Source organism: Canis lupus, chromosome 1, assembly GCF_048164855.1.
Source record: "Canis lupus baileyi chromosome 1, mCanLup2.hap1, whole genome shotgun sequence".
NCBI lineage: Eukaryota > Metazoa > Chordata > Mammalia > Carnivora > Canidae > Canis > Canis lupus.
In genome coordinates, this window is record NC_132838.1 from 2,866,965 (window position 1) to 2,889,249 (window position 22,285).

Genomic DNA, 22,285 nt, shown 5'->3' on the forward strand with positions numbered 1-22,285 from the left:
TGGACAATGAGTCTGGAAACTACGACAACGGTGTGCATCCGTCTGTCCACGCCGGACTTTGGTGGATGCTGAACCGGTGCTCCACACAAAGCCATGCATGGATAGTGGCTCAATGTGTACTAGTAAAAAACCCTGTGCTGTATATTTTTCTATTTTGACTTTCATGGTCATGAATATTATTATTATTATTTTTGCCTCAAGGTGTGTCCTGATCTTCAGAGTACAACAAAACACAGAAATCTTACCCCAAGTCCTGCTAACTTTGTGTGCCACCCCCTCCCACTGTCTCAAATGGATGACACACAACACTTGAATTATCAGCTTCCAGAAGCCACATCAAGCTCAAAAAGGACAGACAAAGAGGGTTGGCCGCGGTCTTCCTAATAAACATCCTTCCAGCCATTGAAACTAATACTTTCTTCTTAAGGAATCAATTCATCAATCCATATCGCCGCCCTTCCATCATTAGGCTGGCTAATTAAGAAGTCGACATGTTCTCCAAGCGTGGCTTGCTATCCTTACCAGGCCCTGTTGTCACTGGCTCTCCTCACATCACCTGCCATGGTGTCTGTCATAACTGAAGAGTCAAAAATCATGCATTTGACTGGAAATGGCAAGAGCATGAAAGCCTGCCATCCTGCCTCCACAGCTCAGAGCACAACCTGCAGGAGCAGAGTCCCCAGTGTTTCTGAGCTGGGACCCAGTTCCTTGGCTCCTTCCTGACCCACCACTGCTCACCACCGACCCCTCCGACATAAAACTACTCCCAACCTTCCCCGCGTCCCCTGGTTCCTGTGAATACGTGGCCCAAATTAAGTGGAAAGAAAGAGTCAGCTGTAGATAATTTCCCAACAAATCAACTTTGCTTTTTCCCAGCATATAAGTCACATGGTTAAAAATCAAAAGATTCTACCACAAAGTGGAGCAAAGAATAGGGAAAATCAGAGCAAAAAGAAGGAAAGGGTAAATTGTGCTGGATTTCTTCTCCCATGGAAGTGAGGTTTGAAACAGTTTGAAAACACTATAAAAGATTTATAATCTCAGAGAAAGGAGGAGCTTCTTCCTCTTTAAATATCTTTTTTCATGAATGTATGTTTTCCCAAAATGACTTTAAACCCATTTTCTGTCCCTTGGTACATACGATTTATACACTGGGGCTGAGAAATGTTCTCTCTCATCTCTCCTGTCTTCCCCATCTCTCCCATCTCTCTGGTCTCTCCCGTCTCTCTCCTCTCTCCCGTCTCTCCTGTCTACACTTGCGCAGGAATCCTGCATCTCAGCGCCTTCGGCAGTATTTTGTTATGTATCTAAGTGAGTGGCCCAGGCTATATAATTTATTTCTTTACAAAGTTTCTTTGTTCCAGTTTTTTAAGTTAGGGGAAAAAAGTCAAAATTGGCTGCTTTAAAAGAAGGAATGTGGTGTGATACTCTTTCTAAATCTAAAGAAAAGGAAAAAAAAATGGCCAGGATGTTTCTCGATAGATGGTTAAGAAAAGAATCATTCTGAGTCTGGAGCAGTACATTTATAAAAACGCTGAGTTTTGTCTCTGTTCAATCGGGATACTGACCAGAGGAAGCCTAGAGGCAAGATAATTAAGTTTCCTTTACTAATTTAGTTCTTTGTAGCATCTCCCAGAAATGCCTGCTGCCCCGCACGTCAGCCTTTCATGTTGGATTGTCTGCCAGGATGAGAGATGCCGTCCTGCAGCCTCGGTGAGAGGGGTCCCTGCATCGCCTCCTGAAAAGGGGCTGCTGAGATATTTCAAATGCGCTTGTTTTATTTCACGTATGTCCCACAACCTACACTAATTGCATCGTGATTTCAGGATGCATTTCAATAGATGGGTGATTTATGAAGAAGATGCTGGGGAAAGTCTATAGCAAATAATAGGAAGGAAAATTAATAAATCACAGCCCTTTTCACATAAAGAGAGAAAATTCTTTGTAAGGTGAACTATTTAAAACACAATTAGCTCATTCAAGTCCTGGCAGCAGAAAATACTGTTTTTAGAGCTGTGGTGAGCAAGCGCGCGCCTCACTTGAGATTTAAACAGATGGGCGAGAGGGTATGCGGTCGGGACTTCTGTCCATACCTTCCCAGGTGACGTGTGCCCACCTGGCTTCCCAAGCCCCTCCCCACCCACCCCGTGGGCCGTGGTGCCCGAGGGCAGGAGGCCGCCCACCCCTGCTCCGGACTGCGGTGAGAGCATGTCAGGGAAGAGCGGAGTGTAGCACCCACCTGTCCCCGAAGCTCCGTCTTTGGGAGCAATGCACCTACTAGTTTTGGAAAATGCCTTAGGGGGAAGATATCTCATAGGTGAATATTCTAAGCCTGCAAACACTCCATCGAACGGCCTTTGCTTGTTGGCTTCTGTCTGTCTGGTTCTTCCCTGCTGCTGCTCTGGTTCCAGCCTGGAGTCCCCTCTCTCACCCGGCAGCCTCACCCCTGCTCTGCCTCCAGCCAGAGCCGGTGGCCCAGGACCCCAAGGCAGGACCTCCAGCCCAGGCCTTGAACCAAGGGGGAAGGGAGGCAAAACAGTTTAACATTTTCAGGGAGCAGGCAGTGACAGGTCATGTTTTATGGCTTTCCCGTCACCCGTGGAAATGCCCTCTCTGCCTCTTCCTCTGCGCTGCATGCTCCTTCCACCATGGCAGGGAGCACTCTCCTCTCTTTATCCACAGGCCTCAGTCCAGAGACTCAGCCATTTTCCGGGCTCCTCTGAGCTCTCTTCTAGAAAAGAAAGAGAGAGATGGGAAGACAAGGGATAGGAAACGCAGCTTTAGTATTTCAACAGTTTGTACTGCCCATGGCTCGAGTCCATCTGCACTGTCACGCTCAAGCTCCACAGGTCCCCGGATTTTCATTTCTACTGCACAAAACATCATGGATGAGCCAAAGTTTCTCTATAATATATTTACCCCATCTATAATGATGACGATTACAGATCATTTAAAATCTGCAAGACTGAAGAATCGTTAACAATTATGGTAAATGCATATTGTGCAATATTATAGGATATTAAATGAATATACAGGAGAACATTAACTGGCATGGAAAAAATATACGACGCTTTCATGTTATGATTTAGTATATATTCACATATATTTAGATCATATAAATAAACTGCCTCTGCACAATTTATGTTTTATATATAATCTAAACTTATATATAATCTAAAGTTATACATTATCTACATTTCTGTGAAGGAAATTTATTTATACCACAAATGTCGCTTGGTACCTTTTAGGTATCAAGTATTGTGTTATACGATTCTTACATAGAAAATGATGGAACAAACAAATACATAACATTTAATATCCAGTGAACGTATTAGAAATAGTAAAAAAAACAAAAACAAACCAGTGGTTATCTTTTAGAAGCTATGGTTTTAGTCATTTATGGTCATTTTTTAAAAAACTTCTTGTTTGTGCTTTGCTATATATTGCAGAGTGCATAAATGTGTGTTAACTCTATAATCACAAACAAAAAATAAAAATTGAAACTCATGTATATTTCCCTCAAAAGTGTTCCTCACTGGATTCTTCTCCCCTGTTCCTAGTTAATACTGTCCCTTCTGCATCCCCCACCTCCCTGAAATCCATTTCTGATTGATCCTCGCCCCTGCACTCTCTTCTGGAAAGTCTCCTAAGGCCGTGGCTTCACCAGGTCTGGCATCCTTCTCTCCTCTGCCACTTGAGTCTCTTGGTAACTAGAGCTTCCAGCTTTACTCACCTGGAAACCTTCCCGTTACCTCATCCCTAAAGGGAGAAACCATCCTTTTGCCTGAATAAGACTTGGAGCTCCCTTCTTGCCCACCAGTGTTGTTCCATGGGTCTCCATAAGCTTGCCACCCATGCAGTTTCCTAGTTGCCATCACTGTGCTGGCCTGAGTGTCCCATCGACATGTTGGAAACACACCTGTTCTGTCCCTGCTAAAGTCTACCTTCTCCATTGGTTTGTCCCTGGTCTCTTATGTGATGACAGTCAGCTCCATGTGCATGGCCCCTGTGCAGTCCCCCATCCTTGCATCAGGTGGACATGCACATGCCGAGCTCTCCTTTGTTTGGTTGTAAGCACTTACACCTTGGGATCCTGCCATTGCTTTGTCTCTGAAGTCCTAAAATTTACCTGTGGGTAATCCATACCCAGCTACCTTCCTTTCCCTAGATGTTCAGGGTCGCTCTCGATGCCTACTCACCTGTCTCGCCCAGAGAGGCTGGCCAGATGGGCTTCATCTGTGCACTCAGTGTGTCCGTCCCTGCCACCGAGCAGATGGGGACACTAGGAGCAAGGAGGGTAGAGTCAGGGTATTTAACCCTTGGCTGCCTCTTGGGGGCAACAAGGCAGCCCCTTCAGTGAGAGCACAGTCCTTGAGGGCTGACCTTCTCCCCATCACTCCACGCGGGTCCTGTGAGTTCTTCCCTTACTTGGCTTCACAGCTTTGCAGAGAAGACAGCACCTATTCCCATTAGCCCATGATGAGCTGTCCCTTGCCTTCCCACCTCCCTGGACGCACCTGTGCAAACAGGTCCCCCTCAAACTGACCTGTTTGAATGAGCCCTGTTTTTCTAGCAGGAAAGGTGACCTACAAAGTTCCAGCACATACTAGAAGGTGGTCCGTTCTGCTGGGTGGGGGAGGAGAGACGGTAGGTGAGCAAGGATTCAGAAATCAAGGGTTTTGCAAGTACGCTGCTGATGGGTATTTTTAGAAGGTGTCATCATCACTTTGCTTCAAAGACTCTGGATTTCTGGGGTGTCATATATATCGATATTCAAATATAAAGGCAAGAATTCCAGTCTTCCATAGATCAATAGTAATTATTTTAGAATAGTCGGATACATTGATTTATCCGCATCTCTGACCCCTTCCACTAACACAAATGAGCAGGAACCGCACGCGTGCATGGTCACATATACGCGGGGCATTTCATTTCGGGTTTAGGTAGTGGCCGGACAGTGTCATTTGTCTGATAACGTGCATTCAGCCTCTATTCTCTAGGTTAGTCACTCCTCATTGTTCCCCAAATCCACCCTGGTGAACCGTTAGAGAGAACACGGTTATGGCAGTTTATTTAATTGTGTAGAGCTTATAGCACAGGGCTTCATAACCACCTGCTTTATTACCTTGCCATGTATAAAATCTGTTCCATCTAAAATAATTGTTTCTAAATCTTCCAAAATGACTAAATTAATGCTTAGTAGAAGCTTTGGAAGAGAGGAGCGGTGGGCACCTGTGTACATGGAGGCCACGCAAGCAGAACTGGGGCAACTTAACCAGCAGAAGAAGCGATTTGCTTCATGGATGGTGCATTAGTTGAGCTGCACTTTTCTATTGATAAAGATCAGCGTTTCCAATAAAAACCAATGCAAGCCTGGCCAGGAGAGACTGTATTTAGAGGAATGACTGCAGGGGAGCCAAGGATCAGGGCAATGAAAGGCCATGGCAAGTGGGTCTGCAGCAGGGAGGCTGCTCTGGCTAGGAGAGCCCACGTGTCTAGGGTCAGGCCCAGGGGCTTGTCTTGGAAGGAGGACCCGCAGGCCGGGGGTGTAGGGGCCAGGGCAGGGAGGGGGGCAGGGCTGGCAGGAGGGCAGGGTGGCTCCGGGAGTGTTTCATCTTTGCCTTGTGGTCTCTCAGGGGTGGGCATGTGCCAGCGCAGGCTCGGGGCAGGTCCAGCTTCAGAGGCTGGGGGAGGACAGAGCTCAGGCTGAGGTCAGGTACCTACGACTTTGTGGGATCAGTCAGCGGGACCAGTGGTCCTGAGGATCATCGATGAGACCCAGATGGGACTTTGGAGGGTCTGCATTTAATCTACTCACTCAAATATGAGGTTAAACTCTGTGGTTCTTTTTCCCCTGACCAGGAGCACTGATGTTTTCAGAGGGGATCACGAGGAGATAGAATGAAATCCCCTCTGCTCAAGATCTCAAAAGATCAGATAAATTCCTACGTTTCTACAAGTGTTTAGACTCTGACCACCTAGAGGAAGAACTATGCTTTTTGGAGGCTTTGCTTTTTTTTGAAACACCGACTTTGGATTCAGCCTGGCCATCCCCTGCACATGCCACATCGGTGCAGCCTGGGTCATGATGCCTGCTCCCTCGGAGGTGACGGACACAGCTATGGGGTGGGCTGTGAGATTGCTGCCACGGTGTCTGGCTTAAATTTAGAAGAGCCTGATAGGGGATCCCTGGGTGGCACAGCGGTTTGGCGCCTGCCTTTGGCCCAGGGCGAGATCCTGGAGACCCGGGATCGAATCCCACGTCGGGCTCCCGGTGCATGGAGCCTGCCTCTCCCTCTGCCTGTGTCTCTGCCTCTCTCTCTCTCTCTCTCTGTGACTATCATAAAAAATTAAAAAAAAAAAAAAAAAAAAGAAGAGCCTGATAAAGGGGGACCAATCCCATTGTTAAGGATTTGCTCTTAAGGGAAAACAGTAGAATAATGAGTTTTCTTTCACACTCTTAGTGCAAAGATAAGAGAGAGCACAATGTGAAAGCCATAAAGTAGGACGCAAAAAAATATGATTATTATGAAACAAGCTAATCATATCAAAGAGTTAGACTTTTTTTTCTTTTTTCTTTTCTTTTCTTTTTTTTTCGATCATGCTTTAAGATTTAATTATTACAATTGTTAAAATCACTTCAAGGCTTTAGGTCATGTGTCTCAGGCGGCATGCTCCCCCAGGACCAGCTTATGAAAACATCGTGACACCCAGGCGGGCGAAAGCGAGCTGCGTGCACAGAAGACATGACAGCAAGGTCTTTTCACAGAATTTACATCTCAAATTGTAGAGAGAGAATACAGCACACAGGTTGAAAAGTCAGTTAGTTACCCTCCCACTCCTGTTACTATTAGAAATGAAACACCAGAAAACATTAGAAATGTTGTGATTCCAAAGACGTGTTCCTCATTAACTGTGCATTGGCTCTTAAGTACAGTACAGGCTGCAAATGTAACTGTATCCTTATTACAAGAGGTAATGAGGCCGAAAATTGGGGAAAATTTAAAGACTATAGTATTTTATTGGTATAACTTTCCAAAATGATGGCTCACGAAGCTGTTGAATGGATAATGCATCAGAACAATAGAACACAGAAACCACGGGATTGAGAGTAACCCTTGGCCCTAAAAGTCGTCCCCGTGGTTTTCTGGCTGTTTGGTGAGGTCGGCCCTCCAGGCTCCCTGGGGGCAGCCCTGGGACCAGGGTTCCCCACCCTGTCTTCACGTGCCACCAGCAGACATCTCCCACCTTCTGTGCCAGCGGCTCCTGGAAGCCCGGCTGCATCTTGCCTCTGCATCTCGGGGAGTCAGCGTCTTGCCCGGCATGCAGCAGGGACTCAATAAATGTCTGTCCAAGTAAATTTATTTCAACATTTCTTATGATAAAAAGCCAAACTCTATACTGTAAATCAAAAATCAACGCTGGAGGATGTGAGGTTTATCGTGAAGGGAGAGCAGCCTTGACTGGCAGAGATCCTGGGGGTGAGGGTGGGGTAGCTGCAGAGCTGCAGGTGCCCTACAGAAGGGAGCGTCCTGGGGCCACAGGGCTCAGGACAGGACTGCAGGGCCCTGGGGCGGGGACATCCCTCAGCAGGAGCGGGGCATGGCCCAGGTGAGGCCCTCGGGGACGGGGGACCATACATCACAGGCATGAGGACAAGCAATCCCTAACACTGCCCGGAACCCCTCCAGGTCCTTCCATGGAATTCCGTTAGTGAATAGAGTTCAGGAGATTCCAGAGGAAAGAAGAGACTACCCTGGCGAGGTAAGAAGAAAAGGAGGAGGGCAGCTTTGCCAGACCCAGGTAGACAGCGTGGGAGGGAGGTGGTATCTGTGCGATGAATAGCGCCCAGCAGGGGGTTTGAACGTGGAGTGGATGCCTATAGCAGGCTTGCCCGCTCAGTCCTTACAAACCAATATCCATATAAATGATGTAAAACAAGGCTTTCACCAGGTGCTCATTTGAGAAGGGAAAGTTTAGGGCTTCGGGGCAGCATTTACAGGAGAGGGGATTTAAGGCCATGAATACAGAGGCCCAGGAGCCCCGGGGCTGGGGCAGGGGGCTGTAGATGGGAGCTGCCAGCTGGGGGTGGGCACAGCCACAGATCTACCAGCCGACAAATCCAATCCCTGGAGCTTGTCCTCATCCTCGGGGCTAGAAGATGGCCTGGGACATGTGATAACCTCGTGCCCTGGGTCCTCGCTCTCAGGGACAGACGCACGGGTGCAGTCCGGGCCCAAGGGTACAGATGCATGGGCTCTTGCACCGCCCCAGGCTCCTCAGGCATCCGCAGTGTGGATCCAGGCTCACCCTCCCTCCTGCAGGCCCTCTTGGACCCTGTCTCCACTCTCTACTCCTTTATTCTTCCTTCCCAGGGATTTGCACCCCACAGCCTTGAAATACCTAGAGTCCCTTCCTCAAGGTGGGGGGGCAGTGGTGGGGGTGAAGTATGTCCTTAGTCCTTAGTATTATAACAACAAAAATCAGCGGATTATAATTCCTGGCTAGTTCTTCCAAGTTTTGCATTTTCAGAAGGCTGAGGCTGAATCAATCCGTTCATGTTGTTCCAATATTCCTTAATGATTTGCTTTACAAAGATTTGTTTTTAAAGAGTAAAACCCTCTTCAAACAAGCACTGCTAAGTATGATTTCCCGGAGAGGCCGCCTGTACGATCCCAGCAACCGCCCTGGGCTAATGGCACACGATCCACCCAACCAAGGATGTGTGAGAGACAGCAGCAAAATATGGCTGGGTTTTGTCTTTATGTGGTTATGTAAACTGGTGCTAATTTTTTTTTTTTTAAGAAAAAAGGAATCCTATAGCAGAGTGACAGAGAGAGGCCTCAGCAGCAAACAAAATGAATACTTGCTTTAAAAAAATGTCAAAATGTGGATGTGCCTCCAATCATTTAAAAAATAGGAGGTGATAAGTTGGAAATGTCAGGTAATTGGCAGACAGATAGAAAGTTAAACTGTGTCCTCAGTGAAGAAAATTAACCAGCAGCTGCCAGCAGGGACCCCAAGGTCATGTGAATGCCAGAATCAAGCAAAGCCCAATCATTCAGAAGGGGCTCTCGGCGGATGTCCCCCTCCCTGGTCATTTCCAGATCTCTCAGGAACTGCCCTGAACTACTGCCAACATGTGTTCATTTCTAAAAATTACATAGATTGTGATTTATTACCCATCACACTACAAAAATCCACTGTGAATTAAATCAGCCCTTTGTTTAAATTGCTCCTCGGCAATACGTATCATATCGTCATAAATGACATTGAAGTTATAATCTGCAGTTGCCGGCCTCAGCCACTGATAAGGCTCCACCGTGGGACGATCAATACTTACTATTCATTTTTGAAATTATCTTCACATTGATCCCTGAACAAGCGCCAGCAACACAGAGACACAGCGCCTTTAATACAATAATTATATAAAGGTTTACAGGCTCATCCTCCCAGCCAATAAAAGCTGTCAACTGGCAGGGACAGTTACAATCCCATAATCCATCAAAACCCTGTTCTCTGACCTGTGGGCTTCTGGGCTTTCGGGAGAGCACGATAAACACGCACATGGAGGGGAGGACAGTGCACGGGCAGGCCAGACAAAGGCAACGAGGGATATTACTGATTAACGCAAAATCCTCTGAGTGGCCAGAGCACCTTTTTTTTTTTATATATATGATAGGAACAATGCAGGGTCATCTATTCATCTATGCTGATTGTAATTCAACCAGGAGGAACCCAGCCAGCCACTTCTCTGCTTTTATTTTTGGGTCTTTAATTTATCAGGTTTGATCGTGTACCAGATGATTTACAGTAATGAAGTAAGCCCATGGAAATCAGAGTGGAGACAGGTGCCTCAGGACAGGGGCAAGCCAGGGTCTGAGACCAGAGAAGGGGAGACAGATCAATGGGTATGGGACTCAGGCTCAGGGCTCTGTCTCTCTCTCTGTCTCTCTCTCTCACACACACACACACACGCAGTTGGACACATGCACATGTGCACACACACACATGCAAACACACACAGGCACACAGACACACACACACGCAGAGACACATACATACAGGTACACAGACACACACAGACACATGCAGGCACAGACATACAGGGACACACATGCACACATAGACACATGCACACACAGAGATACACACATGTAGAGACATATACACATAGGCCGAGACACACAAACACATACAGATTAACAAGAACACACACATACATCCAGATGCACATATGCACACATGCACACACATGAAGACACACAGGGGCACATACAGGCACATAGGCACATGCAGATGCACACATGCATACACATGCAGAGACCTACACATGGGCAGACACACTCATAGACATATGCAGACACACAGATACACAGGGACACACAAACACACAGACACATGCACGCAGAGACATATACACACGGGCACACAGACACACACACAGACGCATGCAGACACACAGAGACACACAGGGACACACACAGGCACACAGAAACACATGCACATGCACACAGAGACACAAGACACACATATAGAGATACACACAGAGACACACATGCACACACAGATACACGTGTGTAGAGACATATGCACACATATACACACAGGCCCAAACACACAAACACATACAAACTCACAAGGACACACACACACACACACACACACACACATAGAATCATAGTAAAAATCTTCCCAGTTGGACAGCCCGGGTAGCTCATCGGTTTAGCGCCACCTTCAGCCCAGGGTGTGATCCTGGAGACCCGGGATCGAGTCCCACATCAGGCTCCCTGCTTGGAGCCTGCTTCTTCCTCTGCCTGTGTCTCTGCCTCTCTCTCTCTCTCTATCTGTGTCTCTCAAAAATAAATAAATAAAATCTTAAAAAAAAAATCTTCCCAGTCAAGTCTGAGTGGACGTCGTGAATTATAAGAAATCCTGCAACTTTCTGTACCTGTGTTTTGCCAGTAATTAAAGCAAAGTCATTTACTGAATCTGTTTAATGTGTCCTTGAATGTAACCTTGTTCAGGAAAATAGACCGAGAACAGCTCACAGGGTAGACCTCGAATCGTCTATGATTTTCAACTGTTTTTGGGTGTGATTCGAGATGTGAATTTGTGCCGCCAGAGGCCTGGGCAGGCTGGCTGGGGCAGGCCGGCCGGGGGAGCAGTGGGTCCAAGGCCGTGTCCAGCTGCAGATGGTGGGCTTCCTCCCCGTCAGCCCCTTGAGAGTGAGGGCTGGGCAGGGGGTGTCACGGGAGAGCACACACTGGAAGAGGGACAGCAGAACACGCACCCGGGCTTGGGCCTTGGGGATGCCCGCCGCCCCAGGCTGCCCTCAGCTCTCCCCGCCTGTTCCTTCTGTCTCAAGTCAGCTTCTCTGAGGTGGTATCGATCTTGGTAGTGTCCAGAATGACAAATTACTGGCTTTTAATAGATCTTTTGGAAAATTTGTTATTATTTACAATTGTCAGCTTTACAGTACTCCAGAGAAATGGTCACCTGGTATGGAGTGGGCCTACTTTCAGGGTTTTTTTTGTTGTCTTTTGGGTTGGAATAAGTTCCTATGTTCTGAGCAGGAGAACAAGGCTTCCAGCCAAGAGGACGAGGGCGCTGGCAGGGGGAGTGTCCGTTGGGGGCAGGGCAAGCAAATTGTGGGGTTGCACGCAGTGGGAAGGGTGTTGAGTCTGCCAACTTCATAGGAGTGTGATGGATGTGGGAAATTCTAAAAAGTAAGCATCAGGTCTGGAGAGTTATCAGCATTTGTGTGAGGCCTCGATGTCTTCCAATTCATTTATTTTTATTTATTTTTAATTTTTATTTAAAAACATTTTTTTAAGTAGGCTCCATGCCCAGTGTGGGACCCAGTTTGGGGTTGGAACTTATGACCCTGAAATCAAGACCTGAGCTGAGATCAAGAGTTGGATGCTTAACCCACTGAGCCACTCAGGTGTCCCTGGCTTTATTATTATTATTATTATTATTATTATTATTATTATTATTATTATTATTTAAGCTGCATTATGTGCCCATTAAGGCCAGTCAGTGGGGGCGGAAAAGTCAGTAGAGCAGGAACCCTGCCTTCCAAATGCTCCTCAAGGCACCCTGAAGCTCCCAGGGGGTGCAGAGAGGCCCCGGGGAGAAACGGGGTATGGGCAGCACATCCCAGCACCCAGAGGTGCCTGCACCCCACAGGGTCGCATCTGCTGCCATAGCTGTCTCGTTTGTGCAAGTCCTTGGGCAGAAGACCACTTGGAGAAACAGAAGGGAAAAAACACTTAAGAACATGGAGAGGGAGTCAGAGAAGCCTCCCGTCCACACAGACTTTTGGGGATGACGCAGTCACCTTTCCATTTCGAACCAAAGAAAGTGTCCCTGTGACGGTGACCCAGGCCTGCCAGGTGCACCAGTGATATCGTCTGCGACGGCCACGGAGGCAGGGGCATCTCGATGTGGCCGACGGGCCTCCTATCCCTCGATCCTAAGTGCCCCATTAGCGACACGGGCCGAGGCAACAGACAGGCCCCCAGGAGAGACCTCAGCATCCCCCAGGGGCACCAAGGAGTGGGTCTCTATCCTGGGTTGGGGGCAAGGGCTCCAGTCGAGCTTGCAGTGGGAGCTGTTAGGAGCAGATGTGATGGGCACATGTGGAGCAACGGTGAGCAGGGGGTGTACAGACAAGGGGGCCGTGGGGGTGACTTAAGACATGTGGGTTCATGGAGAAGCACAGATCCACGTTAGAAACGTGTGTTTCATGTGGGGAATTTGTGTGCCCCACCTGGTGTTGCCGCCCCTTCCAGAAGGAGCTCCCATGATTAACTCAAACCAGAAAGCCAGATGCCAGCTGGCGGCGTGCGGGTGGCAGCCCTGGTGGGACACATGGCGGCCCTGCTGTCCCCTCTGCGAGCTGTCCCCTTCCCTCAAGAACACGGTCGGCGTGTCTCAGTCTGTCCAGCTGCCGTAACCAAGTACCACATACTGGGTGCCTTATAACCAACAAGCAAATAATTTCTCACCGTCCCAGAGGCCGCACATCCAAACTCCGCTGCCAGAGCGCTGGGGCCCTGGAGAGCCCCCCTCCCCTGAGTTGCAGACGGCCTACTTCCCATTTTCTCCCCACGCAGTAGAAGGAAGGCAATTGAGAGCCCTGTCTCAAATGAACCCTGGGATTTGGGCTCCCCCCTCATGACCTCATGAATTCCCAGAGGCCCCACCTCCTAACACCATCCCCTTGGGGGTTGGAATTTCAAAGGGGGAATATTGAGGGGCAGACACATTCAGCGCATTGCAAAAACTATAATATTTTCAACTTGCAAATCTGAGGGCGTACCTGTTAAACGCCACTCTCCATCCTCCCGCCCCCACCCTGGGGCCCTCGTGGCACATTCTGTGTTGGTGAATTTGACTCCTCCGGGGACCCCACGTATGGGCAGGCAATCACTCAGGGTTTGCTTTACTCAGTGGCGTATGCTCACAGCACATCCACGGGGTAGATGCACAGAATTTCCTTACTTTTAAGGCCGAGTAACATGCCTCTGCATGGATTAACAACACTGTGTTCACCCTTTGATCATCGATGCACACTTGCTGCATCCACCGTTCGAGTACTGTGAACAACCTGCCAGGAACTCCACGAGGCCCTGCTTTTGGATGAATCCCTGGGAGTTAGAGTGGATAAATCCCCAGAAGTGGGATTGCTGTGTCCCATGGTAACCCTATCTCCTTTTTTTTTTTTTTTTTTTTTTAAGGAACCACAATATGCTTTCCGCAGTGGCCACACCGCTTTGCATTCCCTCCCCCAGCACGCAGTGGTCTCCTTTCTCTACGTCCTCACCGGCATTTGCTCTCTCTGCCTATTCGGTCCTGATAATGACTGTTCTATGAGGTGTGAGGGGCTATCTCAAGGAAGCTCTGATTTGCACTTTTGATGATTAGTGATGCTGGAATCGTCCAGGACTTGTTGAGTTAGAGTTCAGTGAGAAGAGTCTTTAAGCAGCAGGACACCCATAAGGCTTTGAACCCCTGTCCCCACTCTGGCCTCCTTCCAGACTCGCCACCATTCTGTTGCTTCACGTCCCCGTTTTCCAGCAAACGATGCCTCCCTGCTTGCATACGCCATGACTTCCTGCCTGGACACCTCTGCTTGTGGTCTGTTCTGTCTTGTGCCCCCAATCCCGCATTCCCAGACACGTCTCCATGTCAAGGATGAGCTCAGATGCTTGCTCACATTGGAAGCCCTCCCAGGCCAGCTGCAAGGGGAACCTTCTTATGTTCTTCCTTAAATTTTAGACTAGATCAGGTTTCTCAGTCTCAGCTCTGTTGACATTTTGAGTCAGATAATTCTTTGTGACAGGAGCTGTCCTGTATATTATAGGGTTTTTAATAGCACCTCTTACTCCCACCTAGTAGATCCCAGCATCACCTTCCCCCCTCCCAAATGTCTCCAAGTCCCCCAGACATCACCTAGTGTCCCAGATGGGGTGGTTCCCCCTAAAAACATTCTTCATAAACAGTGACCCCAACAGTGTCAGGATCCTAACCTTGGATCTAGAACTCATGTTGGTGGCTTCCAGTATTTTGGTCATGTAAACTGCTCACCCGCTCACTCAGTCAACACTTTGTTTTCTCCTTCATTCCTGGGCACAACAACCCAGAAGCAACACAGACACATGGGTGGAGATGATCCCAAAAGCCAGGGCCAACAAGACTTCTTTGAGAAGTCAAATCAAGGGCTGGTCATACTGCCCAGAGAGGTCAGGCCAGGATTAGGGAACAGGATCGTAATGTGCTCGCCCGAGGCCATCGCCACATGCCGCACAGCACCCTGGTGTCACATGACATGCCACCCCGCTGGACTCTGCTCTTTGAAGACGCAGGCACGCGGGGGTGCACTCTTCATCCACACGGGCACGTACTTCCAGGAATTTCTTGAATTCTTTTTTACCAGTCAAAGCCCAGGATGACCTCATGTACACCGTGTTATTTCAAAGTTACTATGCAAAGTAGTCTTCAGCAATCATTTAAGTTTTACAATTATCTGTGGCTGTGAACGGAGGTGAGGAAGCCTCACAGAAGTGAACCAGGCAAGCACCTTGCGCTATTACAACAGAGATATGAGAGGAAGGTCACTGAAACGGGTCATGTCTTCAGGAAGACAGGTGATCCGGCAGGTGGCCTAGCTTTCCAGTGGAGGTTTGCAGAGAAGGAAGGACAAAGGGATATTAATATTTGGTAAGCCCATCCTAGAAAAAAAATACCACATTATCCCATCTTTTGTATGGTTGCTCCATACAACCTGGCCATCCTGGGGTGGATGGAGGAGCAGCGAGGTCCCCATCCCATGAGTAAGAATGGCCTGGCAGATAGCCCACAGGGAGGACCAGGCCTCAGTGAGAGGAGAAGCTGAAGGTATTTAAGAGAAGGTATGCAGCAAGCAAAAGGCCATGAGTTCCAAATGGAGTGATGCGGGGGCTGGGAGCCTGGGAGGGACCCAGCCCTTTGGAGGTGGGCATCTGGGAGTACTGGGGCCCTGGAGGGCGGACCTGTCGTGGGCTTCGACGTGTGTGACCTGAGGGGGTGTCCTGCTGTGCGACACATGGTCCCCCCTGTGGAACATCCCCAAACCACCGCATGCCCCATCTCACAGACAGGAGCAGCTCAGCAGCCGATTCTGGAGCAGGAACTGTTTCCAGGCTGCAACCATGGGCTGGCAGTTGCGCAGTCACAGGAGGGCTCATGGGCCTGAGAGGTCACCACCCCTCCCACCCCGCCAGCAGCTGCTGGCCTCTGTCCCCCAGCATGGCCTGCGGGTCCTCGCAGCATAGCAGCCGCCCATGGAGCCGTAGCAACAGCACCAGGCGGTAGCTGGGATGCGTGTGCCTTCCTGTTTCAGAAGTGAGCTCGCTAATTTCCACAACAGCCTGTTAGACACTTGGTGGGCTCTACTGGCTGTGGGAGGGAGGGGACCATATGTGACATGGTCGGGTGGGAGCACTCCCAGAGGCTGGTGACCTGACTCTGCATGTAGGTATGTGGTCACAGGGGCTGGTGTATGTGTGCGCACGTGTGTGCTCCTACCGTGGACATGCATGTGGGGAGGTGGCTGGTGTGATGACCTCTACTGGCACCCATGTGGATAGTCTCCAAGCAGTTGTCCTATGATATGTGTAATCTATTACCACGATTCCTCTTAAATACTAACTGGTAAGCCTCTACCATTGGAGCAACCATACAAAAGATGGGATAATGTGGTATTTTTTTTCTAGGACGGGCTTACCAAATATTAATTACATTTATGTGTGTACAGGGACAGGAGGAAATTGAGCAAAGTAGAGATGGTGCCAACACATGGGATTCACAGGGTTCCTTGACAAGCAGGTTCACACTTATGGAGAGCCTGTTTCTCGAGGCCACCATGCAGAGCTCCTTCCCTGGCATCCTTGCCAATGCCCCGCGTCTCCCACCCTTAGGGTCTCGTGCAGGCATCTGGTTCTCACCTACCACCAGATAATAGCACACATTAGTGCTAAAATACGGCCACATAGGGATACATATGAGATTCTTGGGATACTTGAGATGCCTTAACTTGTATTTTTATTTAATTGCTTTCGACTTATAACAATGGAGAAGTAGTGAGCTGTGTAAGGACAGCGGTCCCTACGCCGTAGACGATGTATCTATTATCTGGCTTGCATGAAGGTCATCGACCTATGACAGTTGGAGTAGCGGAAACATTAGAAATCATGTGCAATTTAATCTTTACACAAATAAAGGAGAAGTATCACAATGCCTGAATAATGAAGACTCTCACGGAGAAAAAGAGAAGTCTGTCCCCGAGGAGAGGCCTCATTTTCTCTGCTGCACCGTTCCGACGCGCACACTGAGATCCACTGTCGGGCTGACACTCGTATTAATAGAATTTTGGCTGGGAGAGAGTCGATGTTCTCCGTGATTGCCCTGCGCAGCGGTGACTCAGTTCTTCCGCACCCGCTCATCACTGCCCCGTGTCAGCGCTGAGACCATTGTTCGCTGGAAAACTGTCATGGGGGCTGAAATTAACTGTTTCCCTCCTGTGACGAGGAACAACAACTCCTGTCCTCCCTTTCCAGGATACGCCTGCTGCACCTTTTAGAGAGTTACCAAGAAAGGGAACACCTAGCCTTCACCCAACGTGAAATAAGATGAAAACACAACCCTGAGACCTATAAATGGGGGGGGGGGGGTTGGTTTTAAGGCGGAAATGAAATGTCTAGGTGTCATGTCTGTGAGACCGGGAATGTTTACCGCCTCTGTACGAGCTGCTCCCGCCGATAAGCCCGGTTCTGTTGGAGAAGAACTGTGCACGCAGCACTGGGCTCTGGCGCCCAAGGTGGGGGTGTCAGGACGGCAGGAACCGGGCAGGGCGTGGACTGTCACCTTTCCTTCTCATGGTTCCTTCACAGGGACCTCTCCCAATTGTTGCCGCGTCAATAGAACCAGGGATAGAGAAACACACCGGGAAAGGGAAAAAGAAAGACCCGCCTCTGAGAAGGGAGTTCCTTTTTGGCTTTACCTTCTCACATTCAAGGGAAATTTTCTATTGCAGAACAACGTTCAGTTTGCAGAATTTGCAAAGGACCGCGATGAGTTCCTGGTTATGCCCTCCCGTCTCCCTGGCGTCTTTGTCATGACTGATGAGCCAGCACCAATGCTGTCTCAACTACACTCCATCCTTTATTTGCACTTCCCCGGCTCCTCCCTGCTGTCTGTCCTCCTGCCCCAGGACCGCCACCGGGACCGCCATCACTCGTAGGCACATGGCCGCTCGGGCTCCGTGGAGGGTGTTTCTCCGCTGCCCTCGCACCCGGACCCCGGCAGTCCCAGGTGCACGGGGCAGGTGCCGTGTAGCACGCCTCTCCCGCCGAGCTTGCCTGAGGCCGTTCTCATGATTAGGACGATGGGCTTGGTGGGGAAGACCACAGCAGTGCAGTGGCATGGTCACACCCGCCTGCACCCTATCCGCAGGACACACCCCTGCTGCTGACTGACCTGTTACCTGGCTGGGTGTCCTTCAGGTGCCCCATTCCCTTTCCTTGCTGCTCTTTTGGGGAACATCTCACTAAACTCAGGCCACCCTTCAGGCTGTTCCGTCTACTCTGGGGGGAGTAGCCACATAGATTATTTGGAATTCTGTTATGGAAACTTGTCTCCTTTCTCCATTTACTTATCCCATTATGTTTTGTTTACCACTACGAGTTTATGGATATTTATGTTATACTTCAGTTTATAATCCAATACCACGTTATTTATCTTGTTGCCCAAACTGTTTCAGCTTTACCCTCAGGGAGCTGTTTCGGCAGCTTCGGTGTCCCCAACACGCGCCACCGCTGCGGGCGCTTCTCCTCCCCGGCGCCCCACCCCGGCAGGACGCAGGCTCACCCTGGGGGGGGGGGGGACGTGCTGGCTGCCCACGGGGCCGCTGTGTTTCCACGTCCGCTCGGCGGACACAGCGCAGACCGGCATGCGCGTGAACTGCGCTACGCTGCTCTCCATCTCTTCTGCAGCCCTCCCTCAACAGTGAGAACCCCGGCTCCCACCGCCCACCAGCGATTCTCTTACCTGTTTAAGTTGGTACACAAGGGCATTCTCATGGGAAAGTACCACTGGCAGATGCTGTGGCGACTAGGTTCAGGGGCCCGCCCTTTCCCCACTAGCTCTCAAACCCAGGCCCACGCGGGAGGCTGTGGCGCTGGGGTCATGCCGGCTCCCGGAGGGCGCCTCGGGACTGGCTCTGTCTGCTTGCTGCTTGCCATTTCTGGGGGGACAGCCTCTGTGGACATGGACGGCAGGTGAGGGGGCCTCTGTCCCAGAGGCAGCCCCTGAGCACAGCTGCGCAGCACCCAGAGACCAAGAGAGCTCCCCTCGTGGATGCCCCCAGCTCCCACTCCGCATGGACTGACATGTTCACTTAAATTTCAAATAAATAACCTTCTAAAACTAAGCATTTTTTTTATTTTCTGTTTTTTTTTGTTGTTGTTGTTGTTTTGCTTTTGCTTTGTTTTTATGCTGTGCTGTTTTGAAATTACCTCTTTCTTGAAACCAAATATGAATTTAGGGATTAATTTACCAAATAAAAGTGCTTTTTGTTTGTTACATTTTGCCTCTATGAAGTGGATGCTCCTCGTGTGATTGGGCCACAAGAAATCCGTCTGTGGCATGCCTGTCTGTTACCAACGCACATCCGGTCTGAGGGAGAGGAATTTCATTAGGGAGACTTTCCATGGAAGCACCGTGCACACACCTGTCTGTCTCCATCGGCACTTGGAAACACCTAATTATTATATTAAATGTATGTCATTAGCTACTTGCAGCCTCTCGAGCATGGGAGAATGACACTTCAGAAAGTGAAAAGCTTTGTAGAGCAGCTACTAAACCAAATGTGCTATTTTTCGTTTGTTTCCAAATAATCGTTAATCAAGCAATGCTTTCCAGAGAGCATATCAGTCCTGCTTTCTTTCCAGCTTAAGAACATACATGAAGGATATTTCTACCAATGTCGATCAGTGCAATCTTACCAAACGTGATAAGTGTGCACACGGGCAGTATCAGAAGCTGTTGGCACCACCTGGAATATCAGAATCCATCATGAGCCCGGAGGGACCAGCCCCCAGGCCGTGTGCGGCCTGCCCTCCTGGAGTCCTGGACACACATGGTAGGTGTGACTTCCCAGCTGAAGACTTTGACACTGGATTACAGTTTCATTGAATGAGTGGAACATGGTTTATCTCCAATACATTATTCTTGAAAGAAGGAAACTAGAAATTCTGAAGTGTGCCTTCTCTCGATGATCCTTGGAGATGACGTTTGGAATGCTTGTCTCCATTTTAGCTTTGAGAAAGCTTACCATAACAACCAAGCACTAAAATTAAGTATTTATATTATAGAATTAGATTAATATTTTTGTTTCTAAAACATGGTTGCGTCTGATCAGTAAATTCTGGCTTCGAAGCATTCTGTGCTCCCAAGCAAAACAAGGGAAAATAAGATGAAATGTAAAAAGACTCAGAGCAGAGACACGTCTGCTTATGGACCAGAAACTGGAAAGAAATGGAAATCCCAGCGCAGGTGGAACCAGGGTTCTGCTGGTCTCCAAGGCACTGGCAATGGCACGTCGGGTTTCAGCTCTGGGTGGACTCATGTGAGCAAACGCTAGAAACAGAAAAGGACTGCAGACTCACTGCTGTTCTTAGTAGATGTCAGCCTAAGATGAGAACCCAAAGAGAAGCCACCTCTTGGTCAATGGCCATCTGACTGGACAAAGATCCCTGGGTGTCACCCTTGCAGACACCCTGACCCAGCCTGGCCTGGGCAGGAGGAGGGAAGCAAAGGGCTCAGCAGGTGAGAGAGAAAACAAAGGCAGAAAGAAAGGCAAAGCCAAAACCACTTGCTCAAGCTGAGAATCCTAATTCTTGAAATAAATTAAAAAAAAAAAATTGCATGCTGGAGAGAAGGAAGTGCGGCCAAATTTTAGAAGGAGCTAGAAGGGGTAATAAAGGAGAGCCCATGCCCTGACCTCACACTGGGTGGTCCCCCCTCAGTCCCTGGGTGGCAGCCCATCCTCTGCCTCCCTCATCTCTGCAGCTGGGGGCTGGCGAGGCCCTGAACCCAACAGCACCCCCTGACCCTGAGTCCCAATGAGCTCCCTGTGCCAATCTCAGTAGCATCGTTTCTTCCCGAGTTGACCACATACCATGTTCACATTGTGGATGTCTCTTCTCCATCCAGTGAAATCTGGCAACTGTCTTCCACTAGTCACACTGTCAGCTTTTAGGGGGTTTTGGTGTCAGGTTATGGCAAATAAGGCTTTGCTCTGAAGGCTTGTTCATCCACTGGGTCATGATCCCACATTTGGTTGATCTTCTATGAGTGCTTCAGTGTATACAAAGGAATAAGCCCTGGTCCCTGAGATGTGGAAGTGAGGATATGCTTCTTTAGGTTTCCAAGGATGGTCCACCACCGAGCGCCCCCCTCATTTGGGATTTCTCCTTCACTGGGCTGAGCCGTGCTGTCTCTTCTTGTCCTATGTTCTAGAATTTACCACAAACACATGTCTCCATTATTTGATATAAAGGCTCAAATTTAATTGTGTCTGTTTTAATACAAAACATCTCTGGAAGAACATAGAGCATGATTCATTAGCCGTGCTTCTCCCTTTGTGTCTCACCCGGACGCGCCAATTAAAGAGGACGTTTCCAAACATAAAGCCTAGCTTCCAGGACCAAATTCCGGATTTCCAGCTCTGCTAGCTGGGATATAACCCAACTCATCAGGCACCAAACGGGCTTGCTTTTGTTTTTTTTTGTTTTTTGTTTTTTTTGTTTTTTGTTTTTTATTATTGTTGTTGTTGTTTGTTTCCATTATTTGGCAGGATCTCTTTTATCTTTTACCCCCTCACATTAAAGTCACTTTTGTTTTCATAAATGGAATGGCAGTGCAGGATCAGCCAAGGACAGGAAGGGAGGGTGGGGGTCACATTGCAACGTAGTCAACTGCCACCCGATAATGTCCTTGGCATCCCAAACAGAAATTTCCAACGGCAAATAACCAAGCATGCTTTAAATACATAACTATGTGCTCTGCCTCATTGCATTTTCTACACGACATTGTTTCTCCTTGACACATCAAATCAATGCTGATAGACACAGGACCCCTCTGGCTTCCCGGGTAATCTAGTATTTCATGTGAGAGTACATGCTGCCCTAATTACTCTTTCTTTGTGCAAAATATTGTATGTGGTTTGGTTAAGCTTGCCCAGATCTTGCCAAGTTGCTGTCCTTAGGAAAAAAAAATAAGCAAGCATTCAGTTTTTCAAATATCTAAGAATGACTTCTCACGTGAAATGTAGATGGACATGGTCTCAGGAAAGTGCAACATGGACTACAGGGATTCACAGATGTTTTCAAAACCAAGAGCTTGCAAATCTTACCTCCTGGATGGTGGTGTTTGTACCACAGTAGGATGGAGAAAGGAAGGGCGTGGGCTCTGTGGGTGGATGAGGCCCTCCAAGGCCCCAGGCTTGGCCTATGTCTACACCTGCAGTCAGCTCTTCCTGAAGCAGGGCGGAGAGCTGTGCACACACCACTCACCACCTGGCAGGCCGAGGGATCGTGTTGCCTGCTCTTCCCAGGGGGTTCCCAGTGGAAAGTCCTAGGAAGGGTCATTAATGAGTGTTTGGAAATGGCAGAGTTATGGTGTCTTCATAATGAGATAATGGGATGGCTAACAATGGGACAGATGCTTGCCAGGGCTG

The 22,285-nt window shown here is 48.9% G+C and overlaps 1 long non-coding RNA gene across 1 annotated transcript; it reads right to left on the minus strand.

Moving 5' to 3' along the window:
- Positions 1-2,446: 2,446 nt before the first annotated feature.
- LOC140610142 (uncharacterized) lies at positions 2,447-22,213 on the minus strand. The gene is made up of 3 exons (XR_012011925.1): positions 21,962-22,213; positions 4,200-4,282; positions 2,447-2,731 (listed from the first exon to the last, which is right to left on the minus strand). It is a non-coding gene; the product is annotated as an uncharacterized lncRNA (long non-coding RNA).
- Between the last annotated feature and the right edge of the window lie 72 nt (positions 22,214-22,285).